This window comes from Phyllostomus discolor, chromosome 3 (genome assembly GCF_004126475.2).
Source record: "Phyllostomus discolor isolate MPI-MPIP mPhyDis1 chromosome 3, mPhyDis1.pri.v3, whole genome shotgun sequence".
Lineage (NCBI taxonomy): Eukaryota > Metazoa > Chordata > Mammalia > Chiroptera > Phyllostomidae > Phyllostomus > Phyllostomus discolor.
The window spans coordinates 170,172,932-170,193,212 of record NC_040905.2 but is presented as its reverse complement, the minus strand read 5'-3'; positions in this window follow the sequence as shown (position 1 = coordinate 170,193,212).

Sequence of the window (20,281 nt, the reverse complement as noted above, 5' to 3'; positions counted from 1 at the left end):
TTTTGTTGTTTTTCAATAAAAATAAAAATTAAACAATTAAAAATGAATAAATAAAGCAGATGCCTAGATGCTGAAATCTGAATTTAAAATAGAGAGGAATCAGAAGAAATTCTTCCTTGATTGAATACAAGTATCTATTTAGGCAGCTTAAGTTTTCTTTACTTACCTCTAGGGTTTAAGTAGCATAAGTTCTATAAGTTTGATAACTACAAAAAAATTTAATTTTCTTTTTCACTTGCAATTCATTTAGGACAGTTGTTTTGAATCCTGACCACACATTAGAATCACTTGTGGATCTTTTTAAATATGCTTAAAAGCTGACCTTTCTCTCTTGATCTCATTTAGACCAAAATTGGATTCTCATTTAACTGAACTAGGTTGAGGCTCAGGTACATAGATTTTGTTTTTGTCTTTGTTTTAACCCTCAGATGATTCTAAAAATAACAGAGTTGAGAGTCAGTCAGATTGTGTTCCATGAACCAGTAACACTAGCATCAACTGGGAGCTTTTTTAAAATTCAAAATCTTAGGCCCCACCCAGGAGCTACTGAATTAGCATCTGTGTTTTAACACTATTCCCAGATGATTCATATACACATTTAAGTTTTAACACATTCTTCAGTTGACAAAATGTATTTCTTAGCTTCAAGGAACTCTGGATGTAAATGGGAGAGTGCATTTAGATCTGTGATAATCCCAAATTAGACCTAACATCAGACATCAGAATCATATATCTTTTTAAGAAATGCAGATTCCTATGCAGCATACAATATTCCAAAAAAACCGTAGCCAATCAGCTGCTCCAAGCATGAAGCTTGGGTATCTGCATATTTATTGTATGTTCCATGTGGTTCTGAAAATTAGAGAAGTTTAAGAAATAAAATAAAGTAAAACTTTGAAATGTTTTGCCTGTATCTAAAGTCCTAACCAGACAAAAAAGAAAACAAAAGAAAAAAACAAGTTGTGTCATGAAAGTAATAAATGGTATATATACTTATTTTTATGCAGAAATTGAGGATATTGTGACAAAAACAATTTGATATAAATTTAACTTTTTTGTTAAGATAAGCTTTATGCTTCAGATATTTTTTGCTGTGCCAAGGAGGAAGAAAAATATATGTACCTGGCCATTTAAAGGTTCTGTCAGTTTAGGATTTCAGGCCATGTCTGTGAAACGCAGGGACCAGCCTAATGGGGGCTGCGGAGCGGGATGGCAGTCTGACAGGAAAGTGGGAAAGAAAACTGACAGATGTAGCGAGGGTGAGAGTGGCGTAATGCTGAATCGGCTGTTTTGTAACAGAAAAAAGAGAACATTTCAAAACTAGTTAAGTTAGTTATGAGACTTTAACTAGGTCAAAAACTTCTGAGTATTTGTGAATACTTTTAACACTGCAGAGACTTACATCTTAGGTATCTGAATGATGCAGTTTGAGAAAATTCCTGGCTGAGTAGATAGATGTAGATGAAAATACAGGAAAATGGATAACCATTTTTTTCCACAGAAAGAGAAGTTTGTTTTTTTTTTTAAATATTTTATTTATTTATTTTTAGAGAGGGAAGGGAGGGAGATAGAGACAGAGAGAGAGAGAGAAACATCAATGTGCGGTTGCTGGGGGTTATGGCCTGCAACCCAGGTATGTACCCTGGCTGGGAATCGAACCTGGGACACTTTGGTTCCTAGCCCGTGCTCAATCCACTGAGCCATGCCAGCCAGGGAGAAAGAGAAGTTTTTATAAAAGTTTTTAACATTTCTTTTTAAACTATACATTTACAAATGACTACAGGTTATGAGAATTCTGCTTTGTTTTATCTCTATATTCAGTGTATCGGGACAGAAAATGTGACATTGGAATTAAGGCAAGCTGGGATTGAGTTCCAGCAAAGACACTTTATATATGCCATTTGTCACATCACTTAACATTTCTGAGCCCACTCTCTTCATCAATAAAATGGAAATAACAGCACTTCTCTCTTTAAGACATGAGTCTGATAACTTCTCTTACTTGCAGACAATAATCTGAAGATTAGGGTAAAACCTCTAGCTAAAAATCTCAAAACAAATATAAAAGCTTCACAATTTAATGGAGCTATATATCACAGATAAATGTTACTTAATTGGTTCATAAGGTAATAAAAAATTGGATACCACCAACTGGTGAGATGACTCTCAAGTACGGTCACAAGCACATTAATTCCATGACACTTGGCACGCTGTGAAAGAAATGCAATTTAGGGTACATTATGGTAATGCACAGAAAGAGTCAGGTTAGTACTTAGTTGGATTTTTAAGCTGCTAAGCCTTTAGAGATATTTTTCCACTGTAGCAGTTTTTTCTGATATTAATTGATTCACTCAATCATTAACTCAACAAATGCTTTTTGAGGCCATGCTGTGTGTGAGACACTATACAGGATGTGAAAGATTGTCACAATGACATTTAGGTGGAGAGAACAAACAGCAAATGATCAAATAAAATAATACAATATGATATTGAATAATAATTACATAATATGACAGATCCTATAACACTGCATATTGTGTTACACGTTTTGAAAGAAATAAAGTGACTAGCTAGTTAGTAACTGGTAGTGTCATCAGAGGTAAGGTTCTTCAAGAAGGTATTTTTCAGCTGGTACTGCATGAACTTCCCTAATCTGAAGGATGACAATATGTCAGCCATGAACATAGGTGCCGAGAAAGTACTCTTAGGTGGGAATGGAAGTACAGTGAAGGTAGACTATGGGGGAGAATGATGTGAGTTGAGGTTGGAGAATTAAAATAAAGACCCATTATGCAATATCTTGTAGGCTATGGAAAGTAGTTTATATGTTTATCAAAAATCAATGAGAAGCCACTAAAGAGTTCTAAATGGGAAGAAAGCAATATTCATAAAGCAAAAGGCTGGACACAGTCCAAGAAAAGGTTCATAACTAGGTGACTGCTGCAATAAATTATGGTATATTCACAAAATGGAATACTATGTAGCTCCTAAAAAATGGAGGAGAAATATCTCTATCATGGGTATAGTGTAACATCTAGCATATAGCATGAATTGAAAACAGACAGAGAAAAATGTATTACAGTATCCTATCACTCATCTTCAGGAAGGGGGAAAACACAAACACAAACACATGCACACCTATATGCCTGTATTGAAAAGGAAGATAAACTAAAAACTAATTTAAAAAATAGGTTACCTACAAAGTCAGGAGGAGACTGGGGTGAAGGAGATTGGGTTGGAAGTGAGACTTCTCTGAGCTGCACTTATTTTGTAGTTTTGATTTTGGAATCATGCAAATGTTTTTATAATAATAAAACAAATGTAAGCAGAAATAAATCCTTAAGAATTCAAAGGAAAATAAAACAAATGAAATGAACTGTGTATTGGAGAGCTAAACCACATAAACAGATATTATAGCAAATGATTTTACGATCTTAGGCAAAAGGCTGAGAAACAATTACATCAAGTGATTTTAAAAGATAGTAATATGTACATCTCCAGTGGGATATAGCCTAAGGACCAAAACACTGCAAAAAATCTTAAACCATTTCTATAATCATACTGTTTTTCTGTAACTACAGTGGTACCTACGGTACTTGTCCTTAATCTGTTCCAGAACTCGAGAGAACAGGGGAAACTGACAAGTACCATGCAAGTAACCAGTGATGAAGCATTTTCTCTTGTGGGGCAGTGTTGTGACTTGTACAAGTTCTAACAAGTGCCACAAGTCCCGAGCAAGGACAGAATGCTGAAACGTTTTTTTTCTATCAAAATGTGGCAAGTACAGGGTTTGACGAGTACTGAGGTATGACTGTATTTGTGTTTATGTCTATCTTTACGTGATAAAACAATTAATATGCGTATATGCCCACACATATTAGGATGAACAATAAGTACTGTTGTTAGGATCCAAGGTTTTTATCTTAAGAGAAAAGATATGAAAATATAAAACTAATGAAGTCAAATTAGTAGTGGAGTTGGAAATTTAAATATGAACACATGGTGTATTTTATCTTTAATATTTTTCTAAGATCTCTCCAATGAGAAAGTCTAGAAATATTAAGCAACAAAGTAGTTGTGAGCATCACTAGCACTTAAATTAAGGTATTTAAATATCATTTTCCACTTACAGGAAACATAGTTTTGCAAAATTTGCTACTTCTAGGTATGGAGCAAAAATGTACAGGCAAAACAGAGAAGATCTTACTAATTATACCAGGAAGAGTGGGAGCATTTTGATTATGTCATCAAAGCTCAGGATTCAGTATGAAGTGGTTCAACTAGCTGAAATAGGGACAATGTGAACAGCAATAATAGTAATAATTGAAAAGGGTACACATTTAAAATGTTTTAAATATGTTAAAATTGATGTTCATAATAAGAAAAATAAGAAAAAAAACATATCAGTCACCCTGAAACATGATAAAACACCAATCCCATATTTTTCTACAAACTTACCACAGTATTCACAGCTACTGTAATAAGAGAGAAGTTTTTCACAAACATATAATAGCAAATAAATGAAAAACTAATGTTGAACATAACCATTTTGCAAGCCTTAACAAAATAATGATTTTAAGCCACAATCAACAATAGCTAAAATTACTAATTGAAATACAGGTAGAGAACATTATTATGAATACATCAGGCTGACAACACCCTAACCTACTTATCGCTTTTAACATCGCAAAAAGAGAAACAATGAGAGATAGTGTGACTTGGTATATTGCCCTAGGAAATATAAATATTATTTCTATATCTCTCTTGCTACAAATAAACCTGAATATCATCTAGTCTCTAACTAACAGGTTTCAGAAAACATATGGGTCAGAGGAAAATGTTAAAATACACCATCTTAAAGGACACACAATTACAAAAATTTCAAATGAAGGGCACTAGACAGATCAAAGGACAGCTGTCTTCAGCACATAATTTGGAAACAAAGAGGAAGAAAGAGGAATTTGAAAATTAAAATTAGACTTAAATATTTACTTGGAATAAGTAAATAATATTTTAAGACAATCATAAAAATTGATTAATCAAGAATAATAATAATTATGAATTGATCTTATAGAATTGTTTTAAAAGAAGTCCTTATCTTTCAGTAGTATATACTGAAGTGCTCACAGATAAAATGATATGATGTCTGCAATTTACCTCAGAATATTTCAGTGTATGTTTGGAGAAGAATTCATGTGAAATTACAGTTAAAACAATTAATAATTGATAGTTTTATCTGGATGATGAGTACATGGGGTGTCATTATACTGTTCTCTCCATTGGGAATATGTTTAAAATTTTCCATACTGACAGTTAAAAAAGTGAGGGACATGTAACGATCTCACATTTACAACATTTTGAAGACAGGCATGGCTGAAAGCAGGAAGACCAATTGGGAGGTTACTGTAGGAAAGCAGTGTAACAGAAGAGGGACAGTGAAGATCAAGAACTGAACAGATTTGATATCTTCAGAAGGAGTGGAATTTAGGGACTTCTGATTGATTGGATTGGAGGTTGAAGGTAAGGAGTCATCAAGACTACCTCCCAGGATTTCTGTTGGAGATCTGGGTAGATGGTGATATCTTTTGTGGAGATTGAGCAGACTGGGAAGTGGGGCATAGCCATTTGGAAGTTTGAAAAGGAATCAAGAATTCTGTTTGGGGGGCATTTTAAGTCTGAGACATTTATTTCGCCTCCAGGTGAAGATAGTGTGTAGGGGAGAAATCAGTCCTTGAGATACACATTAAAGAACTATCAACATACAGAGATATGTTTAAAGACATAAGACTGTCTGTTTCTATGGGGAGCATAGCAACAAAAATGAAAAGCCAGGTAGAGCCCTGAAGAAACAGCAACATTAGATATTGTGTATACAGAGGAATGAGCAAGAGAACCACAAAGCAGGCAGGGTACAGAATAAAAGCCAGAGATGCAGCCCAGTTTTCTCGTATTAATAGTACTGCATTTTACATATAATAGAAAGTATTTATTGAAGGTATTCTAATAACTGGACTCATTAAAAAGCAAATGAGTCCTGCTACTTGAAAACCCACCTACAAAGGCAGTGCACCACACAGGTTTTGAGTAAATGATGCAAATGTAAAGCTCTTGATTACCAATGAACACTAAAGCAAAACCAAACATTGAAATCTCTTGGAATGTGACTGGTTGATTGCCATGCCTTAATAACTTGATAGAACATCTGAACATTACAGAACTAACCAGTACCCATTGGTGTACATATTTATATTTAGTTTTACCTAAAGTCTAAGCCAACAAATCTAGACATTGAGCATTGAGTTTTCCTTATATCTTCCTGAATTCAACAAGAACTGATTAACCCATTTAGAAAGAACTGAACCTATCTTTATATGTAGCTAATTATATTCTAATGCATACATTCAGCAATGCCATGAGGCTGTCCATCTGCAAACTGCCAGAAATAAGTCGTCCAAATTCAGAGAACAGCTTATTTTAAGGCTTCAAAATGACACTGATTTAAAGATGACTTTTGCTGATTTGATCAACTGTAAGTTGAAACAATTACATTAATGTAGCACATCTTAATGCTAATGATTTTGTCTAAATAGATAAAAGAAAGAAAAGAAAAATGTAGTTGCCTTTAACTTGTATGTGTTAACAGAAGAAAGGGTAATATGAAAGTTTTGACCACTTTAAAAGTGCTGCACTAGAACAAAATGGGTAGAAAAGTGTTAATTATTCTCCTCACCTGGACAACATATAAAGCTAAGAGGTTCCAAGGATTGGGAAAGAAAAGACATTTTTCAAGTGCTCGGCTATAGTCATCCCTTTGCCAACAGTTGGTGAAAATAGCAAAGGAATAGGGGCACAGTCCAAAAGTTAGTAGGATAATCAATTTGTACAAGTGACCCAAGTGGGAGGCAAGACTACACTGAAGACAGGGAGGAAATATCAATGAGGAGCCCAGGAAACAGAGAGAAGCACAAGGCCATGAACAAAAGCAGAAGAGAGGTAACGTTGAGAACTCTGAACCTTTTCCAGCGGGGCCCTTTGACAGAAGGCCTATCTTGATCATTCAAGGGGCTGAGGAGGATCAGATACTAACAGCAAGTCCATTGCTTTTTTGGGGCAGCCAGCCAGGTTGAACCAATCCATTCTCCTCGTGGCCTTCTTTTTTCTTACTCCCAATGCCCCCACCTTCTAGATCTGCCCTTTGTATTTTCCTAGTGCCTCCAAAAAGAAGAAACATATAGCTGGTTTCACTCTTTCTCAGCCTATACTGCAGTTTCAGTCTTGACTTCACTAGAGTAGCCTGTTTGTCACCCCCACAAAGAGCAAAAGTGAAAAGAACATAATGTGCCAATAATTCATACAATAGTAAATCCTTGCTAAATGAACTTTTGTCTTAAAATAGGATCGACGTCTTTTAAAATTTATTTTAAATAAAAGTTGTTTGTTAACAGGTAGATCTCATGTGAATCTGTACTTGGATTCTGTATTTTTAAACAGCTCTGGCACATTTTCTTCATTTGGCTTTGTGACGGTGCTGAACAGGAATGGGTTGGGGCCGCTCCTAAAACACAGGATTGAGCAGCTCCCAGAATTTCAAAAGCTGTACAGTCATAGCAAGTTTTCTGATAAGATAAACACAAAGCAAGAAAAATTATTTATTATTTCAAAGCTTTATTCAAAGAAAGAGTATTTTTTAAATGCACGTAAAAAAGATCAAAATAGGGGATATTTCCTGCCTGAACAAACATTGCAATTTAAAACAATAAAACATTTCCAACATATATAAAACAACTCACCCTAAAAGTTCCTCAAAGAAAACTCAAAAATCAACAATAATTGTTCTTTGAAAAAAATCGTGAGTTATGATAGTTTACAGTACAAAATAAACAATAGGTCCATGATAGAAAATAGTTTTCCTTTTAATTTCCTGGCCCAAGTCAAAATATTCTGATATTTAATTAAGTCTGAATGATTAAGACTTAGAAAATTTTTAAATGGTGAAATTAATAACTGATAACTGAAGTCCTTGAGTGATATATGGCAAGAAAATGTTCCAAATATTCATAAATCAAAGCAATGGCATTTCAAAAAAAATTAGAAAGGGAACTTTTGCTATTTCTAAGCACATTAACACATTGGGTGGTGTTTGGTGGCTATGAAAGAGGTAGTACATTTCTAGAACTTTCGGGCCTTGAAAAGAAGACCTTTGGGTTACCTGAACTGGCAAACTAATGCTAAAACAATTCTGTTAAACAAGCCATCATGAACCTCACATAAAAGCTAAAAACCCATCAGAGTGCAGCTCCACAAACAGCCTGGTGTTGTGAAATTGCAGGAAACCTGGGCAAGGTTTTTTAGTCCTCTAATGCTTTTGCTTCCACACACAGAAATGTAAAAATAGGAGCTCTTGGATGCATTAGAGGAGACCTTTCTCCTCTCACTGAATAACACTTTATTTTGCTTCATTCAGTGATCTAAGCATTGCCACTTTACTCTCATCGCAGCTTTATCTTTTTTTTTTCAGATGCATCCATCTAAACAGTCCAAATCTGTCTGTATGTATTAACATTGCTGAGTAGCAACTCTGGGAGGACTGTCAGCCCGACCTTTGGTATCCCTGACACAATCTCTGTCACAGCTTCTCTCAGTTCTGGGTTTGCTTTTGATACTGTAGAAGATGTTGCTGTGTGGGCCAACAGCTTTGCTTTGGGTTTCTCCTCTCAGCTCAGGAAATCATTCCTCCTCTAACAAATGATGGAGCAGAAAGCCGGTAAGAATACAGGCTGCGGCACACTGAAATTTCTTTCTGCTTATTGTATTGTACAAGCACTGAAAGATGAAAATATCAGTTTATGAGCAAAACTATATTGGCTAAAACCCTCGTTTTTTTTCTTCAAAATTTTAGTTTCCTGTTTCTCCTTTCCTCTGACACATTCCTAGGAATTATATACATAAATAATTTTATATTTCATTAAGAAGTGAGTGTTTCTCTCTAAAATTTGGTTTACTCCATCGTACACAGTAAAAAGAACTTCAAGTGCAGGGGTACTGAAAAGAATCTAAGCATCCCCCCCCCTCAGTGCACTAGGGAAATAAACTGTTGCACTCTGCATAACATACTATGCACTGAGAACACTTAATGTGCTGTATTTTCTCTTAATAAAATATTTTTCAGCTATATTACCTAGAATAAACCAAAGGAGCAGAATAAAATGTACACCATGCCACAAATTATAGAAATAATTATGTAGATGTTTATAAACATATGTAGTATGACATAGGAGTTAGAAGTATCTAAAAAGATGCTTAAGAATAGCTGTTCCATTACCTTTGGGAAGTAGGTATAGGGCACATCAGTCATGTATGAATTGAGATTTTTTAATTTAAATTCTGTTCACCCTCTTTCATTTTCTTTGCTTTAATCTTATATCACTTGTGCTAGGAATGTACACTAAAGAGAGGCTTACCTGGACCTTTTGAATGTTCTAGCTGACATCAAGCTCAATTCCACGATTACTGGAAAATGATGGCATACCCAGGATGTAGTGCGGTGAAGTGAAAAGGAACTCCAGAACATTAGCCTCCAGTGAGCGTGTGAGTTTATGACCATGTGTAATTCACCTTTATGGAATCAATTTGGTAATCATTTCCAGGAATATTGCTCACATTCTATGAGCCAGAATTTTGTGAATTTACCATGTGACTGAACCAAACTTTCAAAGATGGGGCTGTGACTTTATACTCAGAGATACTTTATATTCATATACATCCACATAGGTAAAGAGAAAAAGCCAGAAGCAATTCATGTGTCCCACACAAGTGTCTAAATACATAACACACTTTTTGAATTAAAGTGTGTATGGAATGATAGGCAACTTTTAAAATCATTATTTTTGAAAACATGTAATAATATTGGAAAAAGTTCATGATGAAATGTGAAGTAGAAATTACACGTGTGCAATGGGGAAAAATTGGGACAACTGTAGTAGAACAACAATTAAAAAAAGAAAATACTGTATTTTGCCATGTATAGTGTATGTCTTTTTGCCCAAATTTTTGAGGGAAAAATAAGGGTGCACATTATACATGGGTAGTACTAAGTCTATATTTATATAAATGTTTTTAATTCTTTTATTTATCCTTATGCATTAAAAGTGTAACTCTAGAAAGCAACAATGATATCTGTATGCAAAATAATACCCTGGAATATGATAATCAGTTTTGTTTCTAAATATAAATAAATAAATAAATAAATAAATAAATGGATCTAAAAATTAAAACAAAATATTTTTTTCCTGAAAGTTTGAACTAAAAATGTAGGTTCATACTATATACATGAGTGCATTATACACAGAAAAATCTGTTAAATGTATGTATAAAATTTCTCACTTAATTCGATGACTGAAAAGAAGAGGATGAGTGAATGGATTACTAGAAGCAGACTTCTAGCCAGGATGAAGGTGTCGGTAAGCACTCTTCAAAACACAATTACAGCAAACACAATTACAGCAAAAATTATAACTAAACTTCAAAACAAATAATACCCGGATTCACCAGAAAGTCAAGCTGTATGTAAGTCTGACAACCAAGGATTTAAAGAAGCCACATTCATCCAAACAGATAGGGCAGGAGGAGGCTCACAGAGAGGCACAGATATGCAATGGAACAGGAGGTGCCACATTCATGTGTGGTAGATCAGGAGGGTACATGGGGAGCAAGTGAACACCGCCACAGACTAGAACACCCAGCCCTTGGTTCCAGCACCAGGAAAAGAAGTCCCCATAACTTCTGGCTGCACAAACCGGTGGAGACAGGAGAGGCAGAAGAAATTGCAAGATTTTCAAGAGACTTCTCTTAAAGGCCCTGCAATGGACTTGGGACTCATGCAAACCCACCCCTTCTGGGATTCAGGACCAGGGCAACAGCTGAAAAGGCACAAGTGGCATATGTGGAGAAGGGGAGAAAGTAAAATGGCTACCAAGGGAATGAGTGCCAGGAAGACAGCTTCCTCTCCAGCAATCTCCAGAGGTGGGGCAGTGGCCTTATCCTCTCTCTGAACCCTCCCCGACACAGAGCCACAAAGCAGTAAAATGTGTTGCCCTGCCCTGATGACTACCTAAGACTCTGCCCTACACAATTTATAGGTGCCTTTTCTACAATAGGCTACACTCCTAAAATAGGGAGTAAAAGCAGATCTATGTAATACACAGAAACTAACACAGGGAGACTTCCAAATTGAAGAGACAAGGAAATATGGCCCAAATGAAAGAGCAGAACAAAATTCCAGGAAAAGAACTAAATAAAATGGAGATAAGCAACCTATCATGTGCAGAGTTCAAAACACTGATTATCAGAATGCTCAAAGAAATCATTGGGTGCTGCAACGGCATAAAAAAGACCCAGACAGCAATCGAGGTTGTATTAAGTGAGGTAAAGAACAATCCAAAAGGAACCAACAGTGGAGGAGAGGTAGCCAATATTCAAGTCAATGATTTGGAACATAGGGGGAAAAAAGCATTCAATTAGAACAGCAAGGAGAAAAAAATTAAAAACAAAACAAAACAAAACAAGAATGGAATAAGAAGCCCCTGGGACATCTCCAAACATAACAACATCTGAATCAGAGGGATGCCAGGTGGAGAAGAGGAAGAGCAAGAAATTGAAAACTTATCTGAAAAAAGTAATGAAAGAAAATTTCCCTAATTTGGCAAAGGAAATAGACATACAAGCCCAGGAAACACAGAGAGTCCCAAACAAGTTGTGCCCAAAGGCAACCACACCAAGACACATCATAATTAAAATACCAAAGGTTACAGATAAAGAAAGAATCTTAAAAGCAACAAGATAAAGCAGAGAGTTACCTACAAAGGAGTTCCCATAAGACTGTCAGCTGATTTCTCAAACTTTTCAGGCTAAAAGGGGATGTCAAAAAATATACAAAGTGATTAAAAGCAAGAACCTACAACCTAGATTACTCTATCCAGAAAAGCTATCATTTAGAATGGAAGGGCACATAAAATGATTCCAAGACAAGGTAAAGCTAAAGGAGTCCATCATCACCAAGCCATTACTACATGAACTGTTAAAGGGACTTATTTAAGAAAAAGAATATCAAAACTATGAACATTAAAATGGCAACAAATGCACAACTATCAAAAACTGAATCTAAGAAACAAACTAAGCAGTCCTGGTTGGGGTGGCTCAGTGGATTGAGCACCGGCCTGCGAACCAAAAGGTTGCTGGTTCAATTTTCAGTCAGAGCACATGCCTCTGTTGCAGGCCAGGTCCCCCTTAAAGGGGTGTGAGAGAGACAACAGCACACTGATATTTCTCTCCCTCCCCCTCTGTCTAAAAATACATAAATAAAATCTTTAAAACAATAAAAAGCAAACTAAGCAAATAAGCAGGACAGGAATGTAATCATAGATGTGGAGATTATTGGGAATGTTATCAGCTAGGATGAGGAAGGAGGACAACAGAGGAAAAGATGCAGGTACAAACTGATAGGTACAGAACAGGGGTGTGTTAAGAACAGTATAGGAAATGTAGTAACCAAAGAAGTTATATGCATGACTCATGGACATGAACTAAAGGAGGGAACTCCTAGAGGTGATGGGGGTACCAGGTGGAGGAGAGCAAAGGGAAAAATATTGGGACAATGATAATAGAGTAATCCATAAAATATATTATAAAAAACACTAACAATGAATGTTTAAAAAAATCCGCAGGTCTTAATTTGTGCCTGAGAGGAAATACCAGGACTATTTCCTCTGAGGTGTGAAGAAGGGACTCCTGTTGAAGTGTCAGGCAATCAGGCTGATTAAGCAGTTTTTAGCTTTTATTCTCCTTTTACTTCTAAGAAGCTTAGGGAAATCCGCAGATTTTGTGTGGCAAATAAATCCTCACCTAATTCAGAATTAAGCAAATGTCAATGTTAGAAGAAAAAAATAGGAGAATTCAAATAATCATTTCAGCATATATAAAAGGATAAATTTCTACAATAAAAATCAGCTGATTCTTTAATAAATAAATACATAATTATTTTGAAGGATTCAGATAAAAAATAAATGCCTATGTACTTCCATTTACTAACATCTTAGTAATTTTGTAGGAAAACGTTAGTACAATTACCAGAGGAAAAACTATTTTGGGAAACTGACAGTAATGTTTGTTCTTTTTGAAAAATGTCATTTTTTTCTCCCCTGGGAGCAAATTCTGGCTGTTTTTTTTTTGTTTTTGTTTCTGTTTGTTTTTTTTGCTGTGCTCTCCCACGGTACTTTGTACTTACCTTGCTATCCTCACTCAGTGCCAATTGTATAATATCTGGTGGGAAATGACATTAATTCCACTTTTTTTTCTAATTTTCTCACTAGCCAATTCTTGATAGAAAGTCTGAGCTTTAATAATACAGGTTACAGGGACAGAAACATTCTTCCATAGGAAAACTGGGGGAAAAACTTAAGAAAAACATTGATGGTCCAATGTCTTAGGGCTGGATCCCTGCTACTCTTCACTTGCTTTGAGACTATGAACCTTAAATCAACATTACTTTTCAAGGAAGTCTTAGATGATTAAACTCATTTCTCCATACAGCTTGCCATGTATCCTTCTATGATCCTTTTTGTTTTTAATTTGGTTATATCCTCAGACAATCCATAAATGTTCATCTCAATGGTCTACTATAAAAGATGCCATTTGAGGGCAGGGACTGAATCTTGCAGGCATTTGTAGGGCTATTATATTCAAATTCAGTGATTTGCACAAAATGAAGGCAAAATAAAAGGAGGATTTCTTTTCTCATACAAGATGCTTTAAGTTTAATCAGTGTACATGGTTATTGTGCTGCATAAATCCTTCCCAATCCAAAATTCTTATCTTAGGTCTCATGATTCACCTCACTGGTAATATAACACACGCTCACCTACACATCCAGTTGAGTGAATGTCGCACTTCTCCTTAAAGTTTTAAAATTTCCAAGTTTTCTCTTCCTATGAAATCCTATCATCTCTAATTACATATTTCCATGTACTTTTATATTATATATTAGATTGTTATGAACCTGTCATCTTCCAGTTTATCATAAACTCCTTAAGAAAACAATCATGAATTAGTCTGCCCTCCATACAGTTCCCAGCAACAAATCTTGCACATAATAAATATTCAATAAGTATGTATTGAATATATAAGGTGGAGCAAAAGTAGATTTATAGTTTTGAGTACACAAAACACAATTTGTTCTTAATAACTATTTATTAATTATTGTATTGTTTTCCACATGAAAAACTGTAAAAGTACTTTTGCCAAACCCTGTATTCCTTCTGAAAAAAAAAAATTCATAGCAAACATTTTCCCTTAATTTCCCAAACTAGAGATTCAAATATTTGAATGATTATCTTAGAAATATATAAAAACATTATTAAGATAAGGTAAGCAAGCTAGTTTTTTTTTTCTTTTGGGGGCAAGGGGTGCAGAACCACTGTGAACAAAAATTAAAGTACTATTCTAAAGATTAGATAGCATGTTAATTACTTTCTAGTTCCAATATTCAAAATCTTAAAAAGCAACTTTTTAAAAAAATGAAAATGGTGCATGTTCTATTTTCTTCTCTTGCTGGTCACTTTTCCCCTCACATTTGTCACAAATATTCAGAATTTTAAAAGTTGAATAAATGAATATCAAATTTTTAATTTAAAAAATGTCTTTTAGCTACTGTTTACCTCAGGGAGCATGTGTACACACTCCTGGCTGGTTAAATGTCTGATAAATTACATCAAACCCTTGTCCTCAGAATATGCATTGTACAAAACCCAATGTAACTGAAATAAGCCAGACTGAGTAATACTGTGCACTATCATGTATGTCTTGAATCTAAAAAGAAAGAGAAAACTCTAAGCTCTTAGAAGTAGGAAGTAAGAATGGTTGCCAGGATCTGGGGTGTCGGGAATATAGGAGAAGTTAGGAAAACAGTGTAAACTTTCAGCTCTAAGATGAGTAAGGTCGGAAGGTTAGAGAAGATAATGAATAACATGGTGAGTATAATTGATAACACTATATTGGATAATTTAAATTTGCTAAGAAAGTAGAACTTAAATGTTTTTATTAAAAAAATCTTATCATATATAAGCTATGTGAGGTGATGGATGTGTTAATTAATGGGAGGAATTCTTTCACAATGCATATTAAATCATTATGAAGTACACATTAAATATATTACAATTTTATCTTTCAATTATTATCTCAATAAAGCTGGGGGTGGGGGGAAGCAAAAACCTATATAGACAGACCACAAAATTCACTGACAGAAGAGGATGTCATCGTTAAAGAAAACAGTCAAACTTCTTTTTTAGTTCATATATTATCCTCACAAAATTTCCCATTTCATTGCCTGGGAGGTATTGGAAGTTCAAGTTACCCAAAATGTGACCAAACAGAAAAAAGAAAAGAAAAAAAAACCCTCTAAAATAGAAACACAATCAAGTTACTATATGTTCTGGATGAGTCAATCAGTTTCAGACTTCCTCTGAAAGTCTTTTTTGTTAGACTTTCTCTGACAAAATTAATTGTCAACATTAATTTTATATGTTGGCAATTTAGATTTTTTGTTTGTTTTTATGATTTGCAAGCAAAGCATCTTTGCTTATTCTGATAATTACCAAACTGATAAAAATGATGTAAAGAGATAGATCAGGACTAAGATTTAATAAATCTAACTATTATGTTTATGTCCCTAGGCAAAAGTTAACAGAGAATTTTGCTCAGATATTGCTATAATTTTGTGAATTTCTTTGTCTACATAATACATGTTATTATTGTATATATTTATATTTTGAGTGTTTTTTTCAATAAGTACTTAATTTCTGAAATGCCTAAAGATTCAAATACTACAAATATTACCTCAGCAAGCAGTTCATCCATAGACAGATTAAAAAATATTGATGGAGACACAGGAAATAGTTTCTAAATGGTCAGGATCAGACTGCATATTTGCAAGTGGGTACTTATTTTAGTGAATCTTGTAATATTAACATTCCTTATGTCTCCATACAATAAAGACCTTCATTGTATTATCAGAGACACAAACTGCTTTCACCTTTTAAACCCCTGCAGCATATGAAGTTTTCTCTTCAAGGCTTCTATTTAAAGTCTTTTCTTTATTATGTTCCTACAGGGATTTCAAGGGTTGCTTCTAGATCTCTTTCTTCCTACTTCAGTTTTGAAAAATCCTACTGGGGTTTCTATTTTTGTGTTACTTCACCAGATGTCCAAACCATTTAAGACATGGCCTCTAAATCCTTGACAACTATTTGAGGGTGTCAGTATGTTCTCAATTCATTTCAGTTTTTGTTTTTTGGTTTTTTGTCTGAGTTTGTATTGCATTTTGCTGTGGAAAGAATAAAACAAACATCTAAGGCATGTCAACTGGGTGCAAATCCCTGTGCTAAAAATTGAAGGATAATAATAATGACCTGCTTTCTGCTTTTGAAGAACCCAGGCAAATAGAGGAGGGTATAATTTATTAGCATTTCCTACAGAGTCTAAGAAAGTGACCTGTGCAGTTTACTTTAACTCTCTTCTCTCCTCTGTGAATTTCTACTTGTCCATGCAGTACCAATGACTTAATTTTATAGTTATCCACATACTATTTTTATCTGAATGTGAAGACCTTTTGACTCCTCTTTACCTACTTTCATCTTACTAGGGCCTCTGGCAAAATATAGTGTGCCCTGTCTTGTAGACAGTATTGAAACTAAACAAATTTATCAAGGCTCTATACAATCTAATACTTCAACAAGATGCTGATAAGCTATTCACTACCATTTTTGTACCAAATTTAATGTCACCAATAAATATATATACTCCTCTTTGCTAATCTTGGTCTGTTTGAGGGCATTTGTTCAGACTAATGAACACAAAGCAGAAAAAAATAGTTTTATTGCTAAACTTGTTTTTCCTATCACAAGGATGCAGAGCAAATGAACTCATGTTTACCTCAAAGTTTAGGCTAAATATCACAAAAGAAAGAATACAATTGTCTTAGATTGGAGAGTGAAAGTAGGTTCATGCATAATAGTAATTTGAGAACTTTGGGTATTGAAATAATTGATAACACTAGATTAGCTATAGGCAAAGGGTATTCGTGAGAAAAGTGCTGTGTAATAAGATTAATTAATACTACTAATAATAACTACAGCTATTGAGTTTTTATCATAAGTCAGACTGTAGGGTAGATGCTTTATCTAAACAAAGACTTTTAGCTGGGTTTGGCAGAAGACTCCAAATATCAGAGCCTTGAACAAGAGTCTGAAACTTACAAAAGCAGACTAGGCATCGGGGCCATGTTCATGGGCATGTAACTTATCCAATTGTCACAGGTGGGCACAGGTAACCAGGTTCATAGTAGTCGGGACAAAGAATTGAATCAAACACACAGAATTTATAGCAGAGAACATGGGAGCATGCCAACTTCTAGCAGAGATTGATTTCATGGGCTGGAGGGGTTCTATTCTTATAGGGCAGATCCTTCCTGGCTAGTTTTGGTGGACTTGTACTGCACATGTGCAACTAGTTGTATTACTTTAAAGGTACTCCACATATGGTCTCCCATGATTTCCTCTGATTGGCCACCAGAGAAGGGGGTCACACAATGTTACCAAATGGACCCCCGTTCTCCTGGAGTCCTCCTATTCTAGGTTTGCTTTGCCTGCCACCAGGGAATTATAGCCCTCCATGTCTGAGATTGGTGAAAAGGAAAGGAATTATTTATTCAAAAGTTATGCAGACAAGACTAATGACTTAATGTCTTCGTTAAAATCCCAAAGTCCCCTTAAAACACCCACAAACACACACAGTCCTTCCTTCCCCCCTTTGCCCAGTCCAGGGTACTGTATCTCAGGAAAAGAAATAGAAATCTGTGGCTCAGGTAGACCCCATTCTTCTCAGTTATCCATGCTCAGCTAGTAGGCCTCCCTCAGTTCCCAGCGCTATCAATTGTGTCACCACTGTGATCTCCAATTCTTAATTCAAAACCCACATGGCACCTTCTCAAGGCCCACCAGCAAGAGTCCTTTCACTCCTTTCCTTCCCACAATGCCTCTCTTGCATTCTTCCGAAATGCTAAGAGAGAGCTCTGCACCGCTGCTACCTCTTGCTTTCTAGCTCCCTAAGCTGCATGGCAAAGGGAGACCCAAAGCCATGTGGTTCTTCCCTGCCAAAGCTGCACGGTACTTCTCTACCAAAGCTGCGTGGTTCTTCTCTGCCAGAGCTATGTGGTCCTCCCTGTCACGGCTGCCGTGCCTGGGTTTAAATCCCAGTGACAGTCTTCCTCTGCAGCCCTATTTCTAACTCCTCCCACAATCAGCTACACTTGCCAGCATTTCCTTATTTTCCAGCTTTTCTGGGCTACCATAGTAAGTCTGAGCAGGTGTGGCCCTGTGGTATGGAGCCAATAATCTCCAAGCTCTTACACAGGCTCTGTAACCAGGGGGAGTTGTCTCCCAGTTATATCCTGGGTGGAAGTCACTCCCAACCCCCTGGCTCAAAGCATGGCCACAGCTATTTAACATATCTATAAAACCAGTTAAAGCTCATAGATATGTTAAATGACCATTCTAGAGGTTATCTGCAAAACCATTGCTATGCAAAACAACTCTCAATAGCCCTGCTCCATGTGTCCCATCCCCCAGTTCAGACTTGTGGGGGTGAAGACATCCCATATTTTTAATACTTCCTGGACACCCTGAGTTCTGGACCCCATTACAAATCCTTCTTTTGGGGGCCACCTGGCTGTACCCTCTTACACAACCACTCAAGCTCCCCTTTCCCAAGGTTTAATGATGTTTAGGAGCCATGTTGAAACTCAATAATCTTATTTTTGAACAAATATTTGGTAAGTGAAGTCCAGTGGGAATATGAAGCATGTTATAAGCAGAGGAGAGATACACACTGTCATACCCTTTGCCCATTAGCATATAACCTTCATGATGCCCAGTGAGTACAGAATCCAAGAGAATCCATTCTGTATTTGAGTTTAGTGAGATTTACAGTCCAATACAAGTATGTTATTTCTAAGACTGGGAGTACTGACAGCCCTAGAGCCCACGCTTTTTGGGCAAACCAGAACTTCCTTCAAATGCAGAGAAAAGGAAATGGTATCTCAAGGAACTCAAACTACCAAGGAGCCCTATTGTATCCTTTGTTACTCACAGTACTTCCCTGTATTAGCCCATCTACTACTTACTCTGATAAGGATGAAAAAGAAGAAAAGGGATAGCTAAGGCAACCATTGTTCCTTTTTCTTTCAGTTCTTCCTACTTCATCAGTAAGCCAAGAGTAAATAACATGATGGAATGTGTGCTTCTAAAAAAGTAAAATAAAATCAGTTGAGCTAGTTTTGTTTAACATCTCATATATGAGAAAAGAAATGCAAATTGTGTAACTTCATTACCTAGTTATACAAATTCAATACTTTTATATATTCATTTAAAACTGCTGTTACAAACAATACAAAGGTGAGTGTTAAATTCATGCCAGTATTTTAATATTTTTCTTTACTTAGAATGATATTAAATAGAAAATAAACACATCGTGAAGAAGAAAGGAAAAAACTTTATATTTTAATATTTTTAGTGATATTAGCTTACTTTGTTAGCACGGGCTCCCACATTTTCCTGCACCCTACAAAGTGTCTGGCCCTGCCAACACTGACGTGGTGCTCACAGAGTCAGGAGCCCAGGTTCCATCTATCCCATTGCTCTGTAATTTGTAGCCTCAAATATAGTGGTCCAAGGCACAGCATCCATTTTACAGCAACATGATGGCAAAATGTATAAAAGCAAATAGTACATAATGCTTTCTCTTTCAGGAAGTTTAAGAAAGATACCATGTGATTCTAATGCCTTCTTTTGTAAATAAGAATGTAGCCATATAAGCACAAGTAGTACAAAGGAAGCTGGGAAATAAAGTTTTAGTGGCTATGTGTTCAGCTAAAGTGTAGGGGCTCTCTTATCAAAGGAAGGAGAAAAATTGATACTGAGACATAGCTAGCTGTTTACCACATGTACTAAAAAAAGAAAAACTGTGAGAATCATAATTGACAAGGTGGTATAAGACTGGACATACTGTAAAGATCTCCCCATGAAGAAAAGAATGTATATCTAAGACAGAGAGAAAGAAAGAAAAGATAAAAATAGACAGAGGCAGAGGTAGAGAGGTTGGGATGCGGAGAGAGAAAGACAGAAAGGAAAGAAAGAGGAGAAAGACTGCGTCAGTAAGTATATATGTATATACA